We start from the raw sequence: 10,077 nt of genomic DNA, 5'->3' as shown, positions 1-10,077 counted from the left end.
GGAATGTGGAAAGCAGCTGAGATGCTCCTTTGTAGGGAGATTTTGTTGAACTTGGTGCACCAAGCTGAAAGTTTGAAGGAGTTGATTGACAACTAGTCCCTGCCTTAGGAGAGAGAATTACCTGTCAAAGACATGGGGCAAAAGGCAGGACACAAGAACTTTCAGCCATTCATTTGTAGTCGAGCACTGCAAGTATGGCAAATCTTTGAGCTTATAGTGCCTATGTGTTGTTGTCACCTTTAAATCAGTTGCTTAAACTCTTGCGATTTTATTTATGCTTAATCCAGTGAGAATGTGATCTGCACAATCATTTTAGCATTTTCTTTTTTATTCAGTTTTAATTTTAGCAAAGAGTGGTGAAAGGAAGAAGGATTATTGCTGGTGTGAGATAGGAGAGAGCAGATGAGTTATTTTGTTAACGTGGCTCTTATTCATGGTAGTGTTTAACTGACAAGGGCCATACTTAGCAAATTCAGTGCCTTTTTTCTGCATTCCTCCTCAAAACGATGCAAGCACAAGGCCCATGTGCTTTTACCACTTTGTTATGCAAATGTGCTGCATAGTATCAGTGGTAAGATTGATGAAAATATGTGCAGCATTTGTTAGGGCAGCTTGCTTGTCATCATTTCCCTCTGTCATCTGCATCTTGTTAAAATGTATGAACACATTTGATATATTTGAATAATCTTGTCTGATGTGTATCTGTGAGAGGCAGTGGCTCCCAAAGCCTTGCTCCTGCAGAGCTCCGTTAAGATCTCACATATGTGGGCCCGGCTGTTTGCCCTCCATGATCTGAGCTTGCTGTTTTCCAGACTCGGATCAAACCCAGGAGGGACTAGGAACAGTGAGCTGCTGTTACTGTTGGTAGATTCAAGTTGGCATCCTTGATGTAAAGGTACTCAAAATTTTGCTTTGAAAAAGAAGGTACTTTTGAAAGGTTGCTAAGCTCTGCTCTAGATTACATGTCCCTTTTGACAGCAGTTTTTTTTCTTTTTTGTGTTTGGGGACTACTGATACACGAGACTAGTGAAATATAATGGTCCTTTCTTGTCCCTTCTTGCTGAACCATAGCAGTCCTTTGACAGGCAGGTGGCTTCAGTTGCTTTAAATGTGAAGTGAACTGAGCATGTAGATTCTAGTAGTGATACAAATGCTGTAAAATATCTTTTTTTTTCTTTTTTTTTTTCTAAAGCCAAGGTAGTCTTTTTTGTCTTTTAGCCTAATTTCTTAGGGGAACAATAGAGATGATGTTTTTCACTCTATTTGTTTTAGGAAACATGGACTACCTTAAATTGCTGTCCCTTTTTGGTTTTGGGTTTTGTTTTTCTGTTTTGTTTTGTTTTTTCATCTGTGCTGTAGCAGTAAAGGTTGATGACCAGTGTTGAAGAAGTGCTGATATAAACACAGCCAATTGCCAAATCCCTGCATCAGCCTTGTTAAATGCATGTTTACATGATGATGTGGTATCATTTCTGCATTTATGTCACTGCAGGGCACTTTCTTGGGTTCCCAAGCTTGATATAAACATTCAATTAACTCTGCTGTTTCTTGTTATACTTTTATATAAAACAATTTTACTGTTATTAAGTGTCACTGTCAAGTTACTGTGTATGGATCTTGAATGAATGAAGTTTCAAAGTCATCAAAAACCTGGAGTTAAATCTGGTTTGGATTTTTTTAATCCATGAGAGACTGGACAGTTACAAGTGTGTTTCTAGGTCATCTAAAACTTGTAAATGTTGTACACTTCAACAGAGGATGTGACAGTCAGACCTTTACCGTTGCACAGGGGTTAGTGTACATGTAGGTTGAGGTCTTTAGGTCTATTATTATTTGCAAGATGCAAATAAACTAAATTTATAACTGTTTTGCTTCATTTCCTCTCTTGTCCTTTCAAGAAACAGCATCTCCAAGTTGGGCAATATACAACCATCAGTGTTGACCCTTGAAAAATATGTATTTTGATGCTTTACCATTTATGTCCTTTCTGTAGTTATGTAGCTGCGGGCAGTTTCTTTTGCATTCCAGCTTATTTTTTCCATAGAGGTCTTGACTCTTGTCATGAAAGCCTTGAGTGACCTGTTGGGTGCCCACTGTTTTAGTATTGTCATAGCCTGCCTGTTCTGCTATAAACTAATAAGCTGCTATAAACTAATAGAGAAGGTTTGTACAACACTGGTGAGTTAATAGATTGTCTTAATTGTTTCCCTTTTATTATTACCCAGCATATATGCTCATTCATTGATGTGATTGGTTAAACTGTGGTTATCACAAAGATTAATTTTATCCAGTATTCGTTTGTGTTGAGGTATATTTTTCTGGTATGGCTTTTTATGTGTCTTGCCTTTGAACTGTAAGTACTCGTTCCATATATTTTATATTTAGGTTGTCATACTTCTGGTATTGTAACCGCCTACAGAAGAACAGAACCTGTTCTTGGGGATGTTAAAATTTAAAAGCAAGAAGATCAGACCACTTTTATCAACTCAAACTTTGTGAGGGCAGAGTGCCCTTTGAATATATCACTGAACATGCAATCAATGGACGAAAGATTCTGATTATTAGCAATTATTTCTGAGGAAAGGAACCTCAGAGGACGAGTATCCAGAAAGCTCTTACTTGAAATTTATACACAGAAACTAAGTTGTTGCTTAGGAAAACCAGAAAAAAAGTCCTCCTTTGTTACCTGCCTTTTTAAGTAATTATTGGCTATCACCAGGGCGACCTTTTGAAATACCAAAAGTAATGATTTCTGTGTTTTGAAACCTACAACATCTGAAATATTGGGGAAAAATTGAAGTAAAAGTTTATTTCTTGAAAATATGTCCAGGAGCTTTAACCTTTTCTTCAGATTTCATAGGAATGATTTATATAGTTGTGTATTTTTTTGCTCAAACCTAATTTTTCAACCAGGTAGTAAGAAATATCAGAAGTGTGATTTTAATCAACTGTTCCTTTGATAGCAGCCACTAAACTTAATGCAACGAGATAAGCTGGCAGCTTTTGTTTTCCAAATTGAAACTTGGTTGAAGTCTCCTTTCAAAATTCAGTTGCTTGCTCAAATGCAGATATTATGTGCATAATGAGGGGTAAAACTCACAGGATGTGTCTGTCACCAGATTAATGAATATCAAATAATCAGTTTGAAGTGAATGAACTGTAAAATATATAATTATCATTCATTGTTCCATACCTTTTGCAATAAAAAGTATGAAATGAAATTTGCAATAAAACGTGTCCCATCTGCAACATTGTAGGACAAAAGCTGATATGTCATGGGTCAAAATCAATCTCACTTATTAGCAATTCATGGAAGTAGTTGATAATTAAGGACAAAATATGAAGCTGGTAAAAATAGTATTTGGTACTTAAACAGGAGACTTAACCAATTAACTAAAACAAAAAACCAACCCCAAAATGTCTAGAAGATGCAATTTCATTTTTATGCATTTCCATGCATATTTCCATTTCATGCAATTCCACCGTTCTGTCTTCCTTCTGACAAACAAGTTTTTTTACACTGGCCAAAGCCCTGGGAACTCTCTTTACAGCAGGTAGCAGTAATTAAGAAATGATCTGTGTAATTATCAAGGAATACTAATAAGTAATGAATTGAAGCTTAGCTGTTTTTAAGATTAGGCAGACAGAAATGAATGCTGGATGAATTTATAGGCATAAAGAGAATATCTTCTACAAGTACTCATGTCAAGCTGTTCTGAGCAATTCATTATTCTAGTATTATATAATACCTTCTTTGGAGAAAAGAAGTATTGATTGCATCCAGTCTGTCAGAGTTTCTCAAAATTAGATGTTTTCTGAGATGTGTATTTTGGTTTTGGCGGAGAAATATAGCTGAGTTGTCCACTTCTAAACAATATGCATACAAAGGGATTGTGGTGCATGAGGGCTGGATGTCCTGTTTGTCTAAACATTGATTATTTTACTGTTGTCTGCTTGGTAGTCCTCTGGAATAAGCAAGAACACAATATGATGTTTTACCTCAAGATTCAAAATAGTAGTTTTCCATCATCATTTTATTTTCCTTTATTTGCTTTAGTCCTATCAACAAGACCTAGTGGCTGGCCAGCCCAGAGCAGAGCAAAGGAACCTGAATTGTCATCTCCCATCTGTGACCTTCTGTGGTTTTTAATGATGATGAGATTTTACCATGTGGTTTTACACAGTCAGGAAGATAGGTCAGCCTTGCCATAGTTTTTTCTGTACTGTGAGGTCCCTTGTACAGTGTGCCGCAAGTCTAAAAGCAATTTGGCGTTGTCTGAGTAGGGTAGAAACACAGACAGGAACTAATCATTTTTGAAGAGAGAAAAATCCAAAAAGAAACCTTTGAGTAACGTGTGTATTTGTGTCTGAAAGACTGTGCAGAGCCTGGGATGCTGGCTTCAGGTATGTTTAATAACAGAGGGAAGGGGGAAAAAAAGGGAAGCCGTGCATTCAAGTGTCTCTAGGTTTCTTTCCTGTATTTGGGTATCTTCTTCCTCATTCTTTTGTACGATCAGGCTGAAGTGAGAGGGACAATTGTACAGGGAGGGTACTTGGAGTACTGCTGGAAAGCTGTCTTAAATCATTGTGGAAGTTGACAGATTGCTGTCATTCCTAAAGAGGCTGAGGTCTAAAAAGCCTCTTGGCGCTGTAGTTGGAGCCATATAGGGACAGGAATGTGTTATTTGTTGCTGCACTGTCATGGTCCCTCTCTGACTGGAACGGGACTTAGTGCTTGGTAATTCCAATTCCTTATACTGCCAAATCCTGGCACATTTTCACTCTGACCACCAGCTGTACTCAAAATTTATTATTTAAATACGTAAATGTGGATATGAGGAGGGAGTATTTGCTAATGTATGCATTGTATTTTAAAAGTAGGCTGTTGGCAGCCTAATTTCTATGTAAATAGGCTGGTATGTTTTAAATCATCTAGAAATTAGGAAACACCAAGGATTTGAGGGGGAAGAAGAGAAAGAAAAATAAGAGGCTGTTTTCAGGTTAAAATGCAGAAGAGAGGTGAGAGAGTTTTGAGGGAAGAATAAACTATTCAAGTAAGATGAGTGATAACTTTAGGTTTAAATCTGTGGAAAATGTACTGAAAGAAAGAAGATTGCCTTGAAAAAAAATAAAGACTGCATTGATAATGAGGAGGAACATAAAAGACAATTAAATTAAACATTGTGTTATAAAGTCAGGGCTGCTTATAATCAAAACCAGTCTCAAATCTTAAAAAAATACTTATTTTAGGCAGTTCCTATGTCTAAACTAAGCTGTTAAAAGAAAATAATTGAACTAGAAAAAATTAAAGAATAGATTATGGCTGAAAAATGCAATATTGTTATGAAAAGCAGGATGTCTTTGTGCTTGATATACTGATCATATAGCCCATGAAATTACATGCATTCTTCTGTCTTGGATAGCTGAAACACGTAGGTCTTGACCATTAGAATTTCTTGAACACCCACATTCTCACTGATTTTTTTGGGGGTAGGCAGATTATTATTTGTTTTGGAGGGCATAGAAGCTTCGGTCAAGGACTACAAGCTAATAACAGACACTGTATAAGAGTGAAAAGAAGTTGGGCCCTGTCCCAAAAACCTGTCATTCTTTAGGAGAAAATAGACAATCCATAACATGGATACAACCCCACTGTAGCGATACCAAACCAGAAGACACTCCCTTGTCATCTTTATTCTCCCTGTGTGTTACTTATTACTGTTACTTATTACATTCTTGCTTTCTCCTGTGATTGAGGCAGACAAAACCATCAATTACCATCTGCATCATATATTCATGATACTAAATTTATGTAATCATTTTTCATTAATGTATGGGATCATGTAATAAATGTCAATATTTTAAGGCATATTCTAGAGAGAGGCTCAATTAATATATTTATTTTGAGGTACATTTCAATTTAAGAGACATCTGAACACAAAATATTGAGGTACCTGAAAATGGACTTTATTCTGTGTTTCTCTATAGTGCCATTCTGCCTACACTATTCATAGTTATTTTCACACCTAATTATTTAATTTACATGAATATTAGACAGGATGTCCTAACATGAAACTCTGATTTGTGTATAACAGATGTGTACCATCTTATATGTGTACAACTTGCAGTGTAACAGTGAATCTGATGCGTAGTGCGTTTATGGTTCAACCATAATCCAAAAATGGTACAAAACATCCAGACGATACATACTGTGAAGTTTTCTTATGCTCCCAGCCTCTATGTTTCTGTGCATGGTCACATCTTTCCTTTAACCTTTCAGCTTTGCAATCCTTTTCTTACATAAACGTGTCTAGAATTTATCAGTATCTTTCAGTTTCTTGCACTCTTCCTTTTTTCCCCTCTTCTCTTAAAGTATTAGAGTTTCTTGGTTTCCACCAGGGCATAAAACATCTCTTTTTGATAATACAACGCAAAATTCAAACCCAACATGATTAATTTGGGAAGAGTGATGGCCATAATGAAGAAAAAGATCACTACCCTCTTTCAAGACAGCCTGGGGCCCCATTTCTCTGGATTAAGTAAAGGACAGGTAATTTGAAGCAATACCTGTCCTCTACGATATTAGCTTCTCTCTACTGGAATATCCTTCAGCCCCTGCTGTATGGAAATGTGTAATTTTGAACAAATAACAGAAAGATGAACATCAATACTTTGTTCTATTTTAAAAAAATAAACTACTCACTGCTTTAAAATCCATGTCATTAGGATTTGGCTCATTTTACAAGATTTCCAAATGTGTAGGCTTATGTGGAGGAAAATGGGATTTCAGTGAGATTAACTTTGTGACAACACTCTGCGCTATCAAAATAGTGCACCACTAAATTTTATAAAGGTTATATTTTTTAAAGTTTGTTTTATTTATTTTAGCTTCATCCTCTAATAGTGGTTTTAGCTTTTTCAAAATACCATTATCAACTTCAGAGTATTGTTGATGTTCTTGAGATATAATTGCATAAAACCTAAGTTACTTTAATTTCTGTTTTTAAAACATCAACTTAAGTTACTATTTACAAAGAAAAACTCTTGCTAACCTGAATGATAAGGTGTTGAAAAACTAGTGCCTTCAAAAATGTGCTCAGCAAATGTTAGAATGTCTAGTGTTCTGTAGTAGTCATTTTAGCTCATTTTAGAGATGTCATAATTGAAACCATTCATAGCAATAAATGCCAGCAATTGGAATTCTCTGGTTTTAATATTTTGAGCATTATGCGTGTAAATTTTTTCTTTAGTTAAACAGGGCACTCTGCAGATCTGTAAGTCCTCAATGACGTCTATCTTTAGTGCTGTTAGGGGATTACTCTTGCTTTTCTGCATAGTCTTTCTGTAGTTGTTTCCTATGGCAACACACTATCTAGATAAAAATGTTTACTAGTGATCTAGTATGTTCCTCAGCATTGCTTTATATATCCTGGTTTATTTATGAGATATTGATGTCCAGTCCATGAAACAACTATGCTGGAATCCTTGTTCAGATAGTATCATCTGACAAAACTCTTTTATATAGTCCTTTAAATTTAAAATTAAATTAAAAATAAAATTAAATAAAAATAAAATAAAAATAAATTTAAATTTAAAAATACTCCTTTATTTTTTATTTAATAAATAAGGACTGGAGTCAGGTTTATTTAAAATGTGTGCTGTAAACTCTCATAATGGAAAAATAAATCCATGTTCTGAACAACTTTCAGTCCAAACAAAAAAAGATAAAGCATGTACAAGTGGAGCAGCTTCATATAATCAACTTGAAGTTATTAAATATTGAAGAAAGTTAAATGAAATTATAGAGGAGTCAAATATTGTGAATCTCAAGCTTTTTTGTATTTTTAAATGAGAATGAGGCTGCTCATAAGAAATTTGTGTTGATTTAAAGGTCAGCGTTGATAAAGAAGATAAATTAAATGTTTTTTGAGTACAACTCAAAACAGCAGCCTTGTTTGTTTGCGACCTTTTTCTGCCTTTGTGACATGAATGAAAACATTTTATGCTATTAGATACTTTCCCCGAGATTTTTAACTGTATAGACTTTTATGTATGAGGACATAATCAGATGTGTGCTATTGAGGTTCCCATGGCTACTTGTGGGATAGCCTCATTATCTAATTCCAATTTTTTTCCTTTATACATAGTATACAAGCAACTTCCTGTTGCAATGTTCCTAAACATTGAGGCATATAGACTGTGGTAGTTCGGAATTTGTTTTGCATTCTTTGTAGTCTATTTGTTATGACAAATAGCGATACATAAATTTATACGGACTAGACATCTTAATCAAGGAGATGAAATCTCTTTTGTATTAATAAAAATAACTTGTAATCTTGGAGACAGTTTAAGGCACAGAGAGGACAACTAGTCCATTAGCTAAAAGATGACAGTGAGGCACAGTGTAAAGGTTTATTCTTATGTGCATAAGTAAATTCAAAATGTGCTTTGCAGAAATAAGGGTCAAAAGTAAAAATGCTGCTAAAAGTTTTACATATCAATATTGTGAGTAGAGCATTATAAAATTTGCAGCTAGACTGTTTTTCCTGCACAGTACAGCTTTGGGTTAACCAAAGCATTTAGTAAGTTCCTGTTAAATGCTTAATATTGATTTGGTCAGTGTTAAAAATAATATCTCTATTTCACTCAAAAAAAATTTTTTACATGAGAATCAAGCATATTTGTAGCTGCATAAACTTCTAAACATGTCAGAACAAATACAGATTTACTTTAGAAATAGCCAATAGATTACTGCCTAGTATTATCAAATCTGTTAGGTAAGGCACTTGATGCATTTTGTCAAATAAGCTTGTAATAAGAAGAGCTACTAACAAAGGAGACCTTCAGCTCAAATTTTCTCCCTTTTTTATATGTAAGAACAGATTTTGCAAATGGGAATTGTCATTATTGAAAGGCCTTCTCTTGGGGGCCAGAAAATGTGCTTATGGTAGAAGATTTTTTGTGCAGTTTCTTTCATGCAAAATAGGTTCGAGTTGTGCAGTATGATCAAACCAATGCCAACTTATCTGCAGGATCTCCACTGAGTAATTTAATGTTGCTCAGATGCATTACTTATAATGCATTCTTTAGTTAAAATGTTCTCCAAAGAGTTCACAACTCATAATCACGTATCATAAATCATATAAATTCTGCTTTAACTGAACTTATTGTCAAAACTCACATTGCCTTAATTGGGGCAGGAATTTCACATTATTATGTCATATAAAAACACATAAAGCATTATGATTTAAAGTTATCTATCTAAAAGTAAACCCAGAACCATAACAGCTGGTGTTTCAGTAACAGAGACAATGACACCACATGGAGAACTAAGTGTGTGAGATAGAAGAATAATTTTTTTCCTTACAATTTGTCTTTGACAAAATGTGTTTTATATGTGAAAGTTTCAGGAAAGTTTTCAGTTTCTTTTGTATGTAGGGAAACATAGCATTTTATTTTCTGCTTATAGAATCACTCAATGGTGTTTTTTTCCTAATGCTGAGAAAGATCTAATCCTGTAAAATGCAAACATTTATTTACTTCTCCTGCTTCCCAGTCATTTTCAGTTTCCACTTCTAGCTTAATTTCTTTTCCCTCAAAATGCATTTATCCATGTCCTTGTTTTCTGTCTTCCAGACAAAGACTTAAATTCTTTACCAAACTCCTAATCCTCATTTCTTTAGTGACCTATGCCCCCAAATTTGCCTGTCTTCTAAAGTCTTTGTTCTTAGCTGCTGCTCTATGAGATTTTAGTTTTCAATCCTATCTTTGGTTTCTAGCCCCAGTCCATTCTGGAGCAGGCAATACAGGAGGAAATCCAGATTCGCATCTCTGGTCATATCCTGGAGGAATTAAGGTCTGCTATGTTATAAGGTTACGTGTGCTCAATACAGTCACGTGTATGAACTATGTGAACAGGACTTGCTTGTTGAAAATGCAATCTATGAAATATTCCAGTTATCAGTAACTGGAGTTACTGGAGACTCTAGCAAATTTCTGTTAAGGATGTGAGTTTTAAAAACATCTAGCTTGATCACGTAAGAGTGGACATGGCACAAGCCACATCTGTCAATCAAA

This window comes from Numenius arquata, chromosome 9 (assembly GCF_964106895.1).
Source record: "Numenius arquata chromosome 9, bNumArq3.hap1.1, whole genome shotgun sequence".
NCBI classification, from domain to species: Eukaryota; Metazoa; Chordata; class Aves; order Charadriiformes; family Scolopacidae; genus Numenius; species Numenius arquata.
Note: the sequence above shows the minus strand (reverse complement) of the source record.